At 42.7% G+C, this 7,437-nt stretch overlaps 1 long non-coding RNA gene across 2 annotated transcripts; it reads left to right on the plus strand.

Annotated features, from left to right (window-relative positions):
- Window positions 1-229: 229 nt before the first annotated feature.
- Window positions 230-6,644, plus strand: LOC147030915 (uncharacterized). 2 transcript variants are annotated; one of them, XR_015055822.1, is made up of 4 exons: window positions 230-315; window positions 427-524; window positions 5,886-5,979; window positions 6,385-6,644. It is a non-coding gene; the product is annotated as an uncharacterized LOC147030915 (long non-coding RNA). The 2 variants fall into 2 exon arrangements; XR_015055821.1 differs by lacking the exon at window positions 6,385-6,644 and having other exon boundaries at window positions 5,886-6,378.
- The last annotated feature ends 793 nt before the right edge of the window (window positions 6,645-7,437 follow it).

A 7,437-nucleotide genomic window follows, 5' to 3' on the forward strand; every position in this document is an offset into this window, starting at 1 on the left:
CGATGGCGGAGGTTAATAAATTTGAAGAAGATAAAAAGGAAGATGAAAAAGAAGAATGCGAAGAGGAAGAAGAAGAAGAAGAACCACATGTGTGAAGGAGGAAGGTGAAACCTTTTAAGAGACCGTTTTTTTGTTTGTTTGTTGAAAAAAAATAAAGATTACATAAGATTAGGTAAAGGAAAGGTTGAAGAAAAAAAAACCGTGAACGTGAATAGTGAATGTGGATCGGCTGAAGTGGAAGGAAGATGGTCGGTCGGCGAAAGTTACAGGAAGAGGAAGAGGGGGTGAGAAACACGTGGTTGCGGGAGGTGTAAGGTGAGAAGTGAAAAGAAATAAAGAAAATTATTTTGTTTTCTCCTTTTTTAAAGATTAGTTAAAGGAAAAGTTGAAGTAAAAAAAAAATCATGCATATGTGTGGTGAATGAGGGTTGGCAAAAGTGGAAGGAAGATGGTCGGTTGGCAAAAGGAGGATGAGGAGGAAGAAGAGTCGGTACAGGAAGTCACGTGGTGATGTGGAGTGAAAGGTGAGGAGAAGCTTTTTTTGTTTGTTTGTTTGTTTGTTTGTTTATATTTTAAGAAATGAAACACAGGGTATAGTTGGGAGGGATAGAAAGAGGGTAGTGGGAAAAGTGGAGAAAAAAAGAACTGAACTGAAAACTGATAAGGAGAAAATACAAATAAACACGATCGTGCACGTAGACCGGAACACGGCTCGGCCTCAGGAAAACCCAATATGACAAGACCGACGAAAAAAAATCACCAAATAGCACAAATTTTGAAATAAAACAACTCGGAACACGCAGTAAACATGGGGGAAACAAAATAAACAGTCAAAACGTGAGAAACGACGACAGGAGACTTATCTTTGACAAAGTCGGCAGAGACCCCTGAGAGAACCAACCATCACCTCAAAAACCGGAACCAGATTTATTGTTTAACAATAAATGGTCGATTGTTGCGTAACATCTCCTTTTACATTCTTTCTGCTCTGCCTCCTAACGCTCCTTGTTGAGTCAGGTGGTCGTAAACTGCATCGGTGATTATACCTGTTAACAGTTTGTTTGTTATCGGTCGGTATTTGTTGGTTTGATGGGTTTCTTCAGATTCTGGAATCAGAAGAGTGTTGCTTTCTGTGAGCCATTCGTCCATCAATTGACTGTTTCCCTTGGATGAGCTTGTTAAATGCTCGAGCGTAGTGAGGGTGGAGAGCATGTAGTTCCTTTTAGCCAGAAGTTCGGAATCCCATCCGGGCCTGGGCGTTTGAAGTTCGGTGCTTTTGTGATATGTTTTCTCATTTTTTTTTCCCTCGTTAATTGTCAGTGGGTGCATTTCATGCAGCTGGTGCTTTGTATTCTCCAAGTGTCGTATATATCCACTCTGCTTCCTTGCGTTCTTTTTATCCCCCGCCAACCGACAAAGTTGGCGGGGGATACAGAAATGGGTTCCGTTCGTCCATCACATTTCGTTTCCGGAGCTTAACTACAAATCCCCTCAAGATATATTTACGAAATTTGGTACACATATAAAGCAAGTGGTGAACTGGTGCCTTTTGATATTTAGAGATTTCCCCCAAAAAAATTTCTGTCACTTTCCATGGAAACAAGTTGGGTATTAAGAAATAATTGAGGATAACCTTTGTTTCCAGAGCAGCGTTTCTCAACCTTTTTACCCTTGTGGAACCCTTGAAATAGTTTTCATGTCTCAGAGAACCCCTGCATAAAAATTATTATATACCAATTTTAATATCAAGTTCTTTTATATTTTTATCGTAGTTCACGTGGTAAATATAATATATTTTTTTTCGGATACCTGGTTTAAGGAAAAAATGACCCCCTTTTTGTCAAATTTATTGGCAATGAAAAAAAAAACATACTGCTCGTTTATGAGACCTCACACCAAGGTTTGAATTCACAAAAAAAAACAATCTTTTTTTAAATAAAAAAAAAACACCTCATGTAACTTGATCAACAAAACTTAAACAAATAGAGCTGAAGAAATAAAGGTGAACAGAAGAACTAACCTTGAGAGAGAGAGACTTCGCGCTCGGAAGCACAGAGAAGATAGATGGACACCGTGCATGCGTCCCGTACTTGAGTCAGTCACTCAATGATACACTAATCCGCCGCGTACAGGACGTCCACTAACCAGTGAGGGCGGTTTCACACTGGCGCCAAATAGACATCGTTAAATACATTCCTTATGGTTGTTATAATTGCAAATAATATGAGGTTGAAGCCTCTATTATAATAACCAAGGAGTTTCCAACAATATGCCGTACGTGTATAGTAAAATTACGAATATTAAATCAAACAAAAACTACTCAAAAATACATTAGCCTATTTATTAGTGTTTCTCGTGGAACCCCTAGCGACCTCTTGCGGAACCCTAGGGTTCTGGGGAACCCCAGTTGAGAAACACTTTTCCAGAGCATAGTTGCAAAACTATTAACTATTTCTTTATGAAATTTGGTACACACATCAAGAATAAATTGAACTGGTGCCTTTTGCTACTTGTCCTCATGTACTATGGCGGGGGATATTGAAGACTTTGTCTTCAACGGATGCTAGTTCATCTTCAAATATAACCTTCCAAAATGTTTTCTGGGTCCTGTGTTTTTTGTTTTTTTTTAGGGGGAGTTGTCACATTTTGTTTCTGTTTTCCGAGCTCTCGGTCAAACTTTTTCGGGTTGTTTTCAAACTCTTGATTTTGGTTTCTTCTATTATTGACCTCATCATTGTCTTTTTTATTTCCCCTGCTATCTGTTGTATTTACAGTTTATTATGATCAGCTAATGGGTCTCGTCCATTGTTTTTTTATGTTGTAGTTATTTGATATTTGTCTGATTCATAAATCGGACAAATGAGGTGATTTTGGGAGCATTTTAATGACTACTTCATTTATTCTCCTTACTTGTGTTTTAAACTGTTTATCGCTGTTTATTCGGTGGAGTGGTCTTTGCTTGGGTGATAGTAATTTGATTTCCTCTATTTTTAGCCAGCTCATCTTCTGACCTCTGCTGTTAATTGTCAACTTCCTCTTCCTCTTCTTCATTCTGTTGTCTATTATTCTCCTCCTCGTTGTAATCTATCCTTGTTGCTATGATTTGTTCTGTTTACAAAGGTGCTATTTGATCCGAGTTGGTGACCAGGTAAATCTATCTCTACGGGTGCTGATGCAGCATTTCCTCCTATCATTCTCCGGTCCTGTTGTGGAGTTTTCAGTTTGTGTTTCTTGATTCAATTCCACAATCCTGTTGTCCCATTTCTGTTTTTGTTTATTGCAACTAAACCCAAAATCCCATCCGTTTCTGTTTTCCTCTCCCGTTCTACCCCCTGTGCAGCATCAGTAAGTTTGTGAATAGTTTCCCTTGGATGATGCCCTTCCAGTTGTTTTAACGAGATAATCTTGATTGGTCTTAACTGTGTTTACTTGCTTTTAATCAGAGTATAACTGCTTAATACATGCATGTAGCCCATCACATGTGTAGATTTCCCCATGGACTGTTCTTTCCCCTATGTAAGCACACACATCCACATCTGGAATCACCTTTTCATCATTAATGATGGCATTTTCTGCATGTCGCACATATTGCCTCGAGAAGGATTCATAATGGCTATTAGTGGGACAACTTTGCTAAATATACCATAACAATTGTGCATTTTGTGAGGAAAGCACCAAATTTGGCACACCAGTAGTCTATCATATTGTTGTGGTTACCAAATTCGCAAACCACCATTCAGGTCCCTTAGGTGAGATATCTCGGTAAGTATATGTGTAGTTAGGCCCAAACCCGTTGTCTAGTGGGAATACATGTCATTTATGCGTGCTGCGACTCTTCAGGATAGCCGTTTTTCTTTTACTATCTTTATTTTGGACCAACCGCCATTGTTACCACCACCAACCACAACATCAACCACCCACCGCGGCGCCGCTTCACGTCACACCTCGCAACCGTCGCATCGCCACCGTTCTTGTGCCGCTTGTGGGTACCGGTGTTGGACTCGTGCAGGGCGCGCGCCGAACAGCGTGTACAAAACCACGGATTTTCCGCTTCAAAAACGACACACGCCCACTTTTGTTCCGTCCAATCGGTGAGCGAGGGGCGATTTGGCCCCGCCTCCAGGGCGTTGGAGGGCGATCGCTATATGCAAATTTATGGATCAAAATGCATTCACGCCCACTTTTTCTCGGGCCAATGGGGAGCGAGGTGAAAGGTCGAAGGCAGGGGGTCAAAGATGAGAGAGCGAAGCCACGGGGCTTATATAAGCGACCACGTTCGTCAGTAGAGCTGAGTTAAGACTTCGCAGTCGGTGGAGTTGGGAAGAAGAAGCAAGAAGGAGTTGGTCGTCGTCGTCGTCGTCGTGTGCGCTGGAGTCGGAGCGAAGAGGACGGAGCTGTGGAGAGGCGGCGAGGGCAGACGAGGGGGTGCTCGCGTCGTGCCGGGAGCTGCACACCAGGGAGGCCGACGGCGCGACCTGGTCGAGGTGGAGACGCTCGTCGCGGGACTCGAGGCAGAGTAGAAATCCTCCTTTCCCCCGAGCATCAGCAACCCCCTCCTGTTTCCCCCCGCGCTGAGATAGTGCGACCAAGGGGGCCCCTTTCCCACCCCCTACCAGACACTGTCCGCGAGGCCCGCGGAGTTGAGGCACCATCGCCGCTCCGCGTCTCATCACCAGACGGGTAGGCCCGACCCGGTCTCGGCCTCAGGCCCGCCTCATCCTTGAGGGTATTCTTTTTCTTGGTTTTGGATATGTGTTGTCGGCGCCGTCTGTGAATTAAAATTGTATAAGTGTTGCCGTGTGCTCGCGTAATCGGTATTAGATCTGCATTGTCGCATTTGCTTTTTGTGTAAAATTGCATTGTGTTTCTTTTTCTTTTCTATGTGCTTTTGGTGGAATTGAATATGTGTGCTTTCCGTTCATCGCGAATAAATGTGCTTTGTGTTGAACTGTTTCCCGCTTCGCTTCATCATTTCTTTCATTGAATCCTCATCTTGCTTCACGTAAAGGGTTGGTAGTGGGCTGAATACGCCCGATAATTAATCGAACCGTCGAGGCCGACGATAACACCGCTCGGTTATCCCGATAGTACGGAACGGGTCGCTTAAGTGGCCCGTGTCCGAAGTCGACCTGCGGCGAGGTGCGATCGCCCGGTCTACCCTCCGTGTGGGTACTTAGGTAGGTCGAATTTGTCGAGCAACCCTATCCCACGCGGGGGCTGATTGGCTCGATCGCGGTGAGACCGAAAGGTCCACCCGTGACTGGTTCCCGGCGTTAGTCCGAGAGGGTCACGACTGGATTGTCCGTCCGGTGGGCGACGTGCCGCGATTCGAGTTACGTGGCCGTCAGCACGCCGGCGGGCGCGAATCCGTAACAATATTATGAACAGATTTGGATATTGGGCCATCTCAAATTCAGCCGCTGATGGCTGTGGCAGCCATTTTCCACTGCCATCAAAAATTTTAAGATGGCCCAATATCCAAATCTGTTCATAATATGATAGGCTACTAGTGTGACAAATTTGGTGCTTTCCTCACAAAATGCACAATTGTTATGCTAAGTTGCCCCACTATATAGCTTTATGTGATGAAATTCTGAATATAGCTATTATGCTGAAGAAGTTGGGCTTGTGCACTTCAGTATATTCTGCCGACACTGTTGCGAGTGAGTCGATCTGGTAAGAAGAAGTAGAATGCCATGCAAGTTGACGTAATTATGGTTGAAATCCATTTACATGGTGAAGATGGGATTGATGTGGCCCACAAAAGAAAGGTGATGTGGTATGAGGGTCTACATACTGAATGTGAACAGTCAGTTTACTCCATGTGTAGAGCTTTATATCCTGGAAGAAGAATGTAACGGATTTGTTGCACTTTCGTTGGTTAGATCTCTGAAGTTTTGTTCCATCGTCGAGAAGAACTGAGGATGACGAAACAACCGGCAGAAGTATCAGCCAGGGTGTCGACCTGGATATGGATGGGTAAGAAGAAACGATGTTTGGTAATTGTAATTCCTTGCATGTCCTTCCTCCCCAACTTTGATTTCAATCTCATTTTGTAACTTCTTTGATACAAATTACAATGAGCTAATCGGTCATTGTGGATAAATATTTAATGTCTCATCTCTATTCACGCACATCATTTTACTGTTTCATTTCTTTAAAAAAAAAGTTTTATATCAATTTTATAACTTTTAATATTAGAGATTTTTTTGGAGGGGCATTATTTCTGTTTTTCGAGAACAATCGTTTCGGCTGTACCTGTTCATGCCACTTCCAACGATCACTGCAACTGCCATCTTGGAAAGGAGATCGACAGCTGACATTTTGGTTCCTTGTTACTATCCTGATGGCTGTCTGGCTGTCGTGATGTTATTTTTGCTGCAGAACCAAAGAATAAACCTGAGATGTACTGAGATGAATGCTCGCAAACCTCGATGATGGTGGTGCTCAGCTAAATAACTCACCAGGCAGTGATTGTGCAAGTGTTTCTTTCTTTGTTTTTCACACTGCAGAAATGGATAAACAATCACAGCTCCCCTGGTCAATCAGGTCAACTAATAAATATTTACCTCCATCACCAAAGGTGGACGGAGGTTGTTTTCACCCCTCTGTCTGTTTGTTACTTGTGGAATCAAAGATTTGCAAGTATATTGGTTGGTCTGGCCTGTTATTACTTGGTGAAAAATTTTTTTTTGCCAAGTATGTTGGTCTGTAGCATTTGTCTGTTTGCTTGAAAACTGTGGCCAAAAATTGTATGATGAAAAGACAATCGTGTGTGTGTGTGTGTGTGTGTGTGTGTGTGTGTGTGTGTGTGTGTGTGTGTGTGTGTGTGTGTGTGTATGTGTGTGTCGGCCAAGGACAGCAACGCTTAATTTTGGTGAAGATCTAAATCCGGATCCATATCTGATAACGTTTAAGTGATTCTTCACCATTGAGAGATGAGACCAAAAACTATGGAGAGCATGATATTTCTAAAAGTTGTGGATGACTTGTGACAAAATGAGGTGGAAGAGTTGGTTCGGTGACAAGAACAAGCCCATTTGATTTTGGGATAAGGTCCGGAATCAGATCCGACCTATCAGTGGGATACAAAATTTAAACTGTTCAGCCTGGCAGGGGTATACTCTCTCCCGAGTGCCGTTCTGTTTCGCCAAGTGTCACTCTGATTTTCCATTTTTTAGGTCAACGGTTCAAGGTCACATAAATCGTCAATTTTTATCAGATTGACTTGATATCTATATAATATATACTGTATATAAACCGAAAAACATGGGTGGATGGTGAACCCTCGCCGATGTGAAGTCTTGGTCGACCCATGTATGTCTATCAATTACATACTGTTTGAATGTGAGTTGGTCTACGAGTGCATCTATTAATTACTTGTTATTTGACCTTAACTACATCTATTAATTCCGCCTTAATTACGGACGATTGGAA

The sequence above is a fragment of the Eptatretus burgeri genome, chromosome 3 (assembly GCF_056783735.1).
Source record: "Eptatretus burgeri isolate ZD-2024b chromosome 3, Ebu_testis_v1, whole genome shotgun sequence".
NCBI classification, from domain to species: Eukaryota; Metazoa; Chordata; class Myxini; order Myxiniformes; family Myxinidae; genus Eptatretus; species Eptatretus burgeri.